This window comes from Podarcis gaigeae, assembly GCF_964106915.1.
Source record: "Podarcis gaigeae genome assembly, chromosome: 2".
Classification (NCBI taxonomy): Eukaryota; Metazoa; Chordata; class Lepidosauria; order Squamata; family Lacertidae; genus Podarcis; species Podarcis gaigeae.
Genome location: NC_139679.1, coordinates 15,389,087 through 15,392,435, shown reverse-complemented (window position 1 = coordinate 15,392,435; position 3,349 = coordinate 15,389,087). Strand labels below are relative to the sequence as shown.

General features: G+C 44.1%; 1 long non-coding RNA gene across 2 annotated transcripts; it reads right to left on the bottom strand.

The window, feature by feature from the left end:
- Positions 1 to 440: 440 nt before the first annotated feature.
- Positions 441 to 3,097, bottom strand: LOC310838341. Of its 2 annotated transcripts, none has more exons than XR_014560939.1 (2): positions 2,433 to 3,097; positions 441 to 765 (listed from the first exon to the last, which is right to left on the bottom strand). It is a non-coding gene; the product is annotated as an uncharacterized lncRNA (long non-coding RNA). The 2 variants fall into 2 exon arrangements; XR_014560940.1 differs by having other exon boundaries at positions 441 to 723.
- Between the last annotated feature and the right edge of the window lie 252 nt (positions 3,098 to 3,349).

The following is a 3,349-nucleotide window of genomic DNA, read 5'->3' as shown; positions in this document are numbered from 1 at the left end:
TTTGACAGTGAAAGGGTCTCCCTCAAGAGGTTGTGGACTCTCCTTCTTTGGGGGGTTTTTAAGCAGAGGTTGGATGGCCATCTGTCATGGATGCTTGAGCTGATATTCCTGCATTGCAGCAGGTTGGACTCGATGACCCCTGGAGTTCCCTTCCAACTCTATGATTCCATGAACCCATGAGTAATCAAAACATTATACAATCCAACAAAGCAAAGAACCATTATAGATCCATGACGCATAATTAGATATTACTCGGGAACATAGAAAGGTTCAATCTAGGACCAGTCAAGAAAATGGGAATATTATTTTTGTGGAAACAAAGAAGGCCGATAGTAAGGTACTGTATAGTCATATGCAATTTGTACCATTGTAATCAAATTCAGTGGAACAGCACCAGCCATAAGTTTGTTTTTTAAGATACATCAACAACATCCTCCATGTAGCAACAGAATTCATTGACTTAGTGGCGCCTTGTGAAACATGCATCAAATGAGTCATTTTTTTCGGAAACTGCAATATTCAGGGCCTTATTAAACCAGATGTTAAGGGGAAAAGTTCAATGTTTTTATCCACCCATGGGCAATAGTCCATCTGGCCACCACCAAGAAATATATAATAAGAGTTTTGATTCTGCATTGTCCTCTTCAGACATCAGTAACTTTGCTTGCAGAAGGCTCCTGGTTCAATCTCCCTCCTCTTCAGGTAGGGTTGGGAAAATCCCGTCTGAAATCCCAGAGAACCAAGGTTCAAGTGCATGGCGGCTTCCTATGACAGCAAGATTGTGTCAGACTGAAGCCCCTAACTGGATCTAGCCTGTATACGAGTTTTGAGTATTAAGCATTAATGTCTCCCTCTCATACATTATTTTTTTTATTGATAAAGACTTTGACATTTTACAACTTAAGAAATAGTCAAGACAGAATCATAGCAAAAAACAACAAATTATCATTCCCCATACAAAAAAGGGGGGGGGAATGCAGCCAATCATTAAAATACAGTCCAAATTGATTCTTGGAGGGGTTTTTTATAATCTAATTTACTATCGTTAAACAGCAATGCCTAGCTGCACACAGTCATTAAATTATCCAATTGATTCAATAAATCTCACAACAAGAGAGGGAGAGAAAGGGAGATCCTGCCCTATCTACAAGCTTATATTGGGTTTTATATTTAGCTTTACTGTCATAGCTTCCCTCAAAGATTCCTGGGAATTACAATGCGGTGAGATGTTGACAGTCCCATGTTACCAACCCCAGCTCCCCTTCGCAGGACTACAGTTCCCAATTTCCTTGGGGAAAGGGAATTATTGTTAAACCTGTCTACATGCTGAGCATGGATGTGCCCTAAGCTGATGGGTGGGGAATCTATGGCGCTTTAGATGTTGGACTCCATTTCCAGTCAGCCCCAGCCAGCATGGCCAGTGCTTAAGCAATAGGGGAGTCATCCCCAATATTTTTCAGGATGGACACCCCCCCAATTCTGTGGTGATCCTCCAAACAACACACCAGGGCAAAGCGTGTTCTCACTGGTGCGTCCCTTTTAAGAAGGTAAGGCGGCTGGCAGTGGGGGTTGGGTGGGGGGCCAGGTTGTCCCAGCCAGATTGAGAGGGTGCACACCTGTGACATCATGCATGTGCGACACTCCCCACCCAATGTTGGGGGCAGCTCGGTACATCTGTTAGGGAAAGTGGCGAGTAAGGAACCAAAGGGAAAGGAGGAATAGGAAGAATGGAGTAGACCCACAGAGACCAAAGGGATTCTGGGCTGGAAGCCAGGTGGCAAGTCTTGGTGAAGAAGAAGAAGAGTTGTTTGGATTTGATACCCCGCTTTATCACTACCCTAAGTAGTCTCAAAGCAGCTAACAATCTCCTTTCCCTTCCTCCCCCACAACAAACACTCTGTGAGGCGAGTGGGGCTGAGAGACTTCAGAGAAGTGTGACTAGCCCAAGGTCACCCAGCAACTGCATGTGGAGGAGAGGGGAAGCGAACCCGGTTCACCAGATTATGAGTCCACCGCTCTTAACCACTACACCACACTGACTTTTAAAAACATTTTATAAAATAGCCAACAGGAATCCAGTAAAAAGAAGTGTCCTTCTCCCCACCTTTCAGGACTTAGGGTCCTGCCCGTTGGGCTCTGAAATAAACAAATGTGCTGGGAATCAGAGGACTCTCCCTAAAAGGGAGTCTGATAGTTGGCTATTACTTCACTGGGTGTATTTACTTCAAAATGTGGCAAGCCATTCCTACTGTGTTTGGGGACCCTCCTGCTCATTCAACTGAATGAGCTGTGGACAACCTGCCCAAAAGTCTCACTCTGCTAGGACTGATCCTAGCTGCTGTCTAGCAAATGCATTAGGTCCAAGAGGAAGGTTGGATATTAAGTCTCTCAGACAGATGTGATCTCAGGAAGATCAGGAACAGATCCCCTACCTGTTCTCCACCTCTCTATATCTTCCCTTTGGCTTTAATCCTGGGCTGGGAGCATCTCCTGGGGAAGAATCCTGAGCTGTGGGGATCCTCATTCCCTGTCCTTCTGGTCAAGTATAAAACCTGAGACAGAATAGCCTGCAACTCACATGACAGATACTGACTAGGTTCATTGTTCCCTCATAAACACTATGCAGATGACATCACAGATCACCACGGCAGCATTGTGGAGCATCACCTGGGACCACTCAAGTCACCCTGAACCAGGCTGAGTCCTTGCTTTTACTAAGAATGGGCTCAGAAATAAGCCTAAGTATTCTCCAAAATATTAGGAAATGTCCATGGCTTATTTTTGAGCCTATCCGAACCCAAATTAGAATTCCATGAACTTCCCCCATCCTAAATACCAGACAGAGGTGATGAACTGTGTTGCCATTGTCCTCTTTCACCATCTCTGTGTTTCATCTTTACATTATTTTTTATTTGTTTCTCATTAGCTTCTAGTCTGTTGGTGGCACCAACTGTGACTCATAACCTTTCATTAACAAAGCAGGAAGAGGCAAGTTCTGGTTTTTTTGTGACTATCTATGCTTAAGACACCAGGTAAACATGAACTTACATGCCTTCTTGAAAAGGATTTCCTGGAACACATGCAAAACGATGCCCATTGTCAGAAGGTTAAAGAAAGTTGGCGCATAAATCTAAACTGCTGCGCTCAAAAGTGATGGGTGACTATTACTCTTTTATGGTGTGAAGCCAATTTTTATTTATCATGATCCTGATCATTCTAAGTTATACAACCTCAGGTCAGGGAGTTATTCGGAAGGAGGTACCCCAGAGAACACTAGATGCCCCCCAAAAGCACAGAACAAGGATGCTTCTTCAGCAGTCTGAGTTTTCTCTGGCTTTGTTGCCATTTG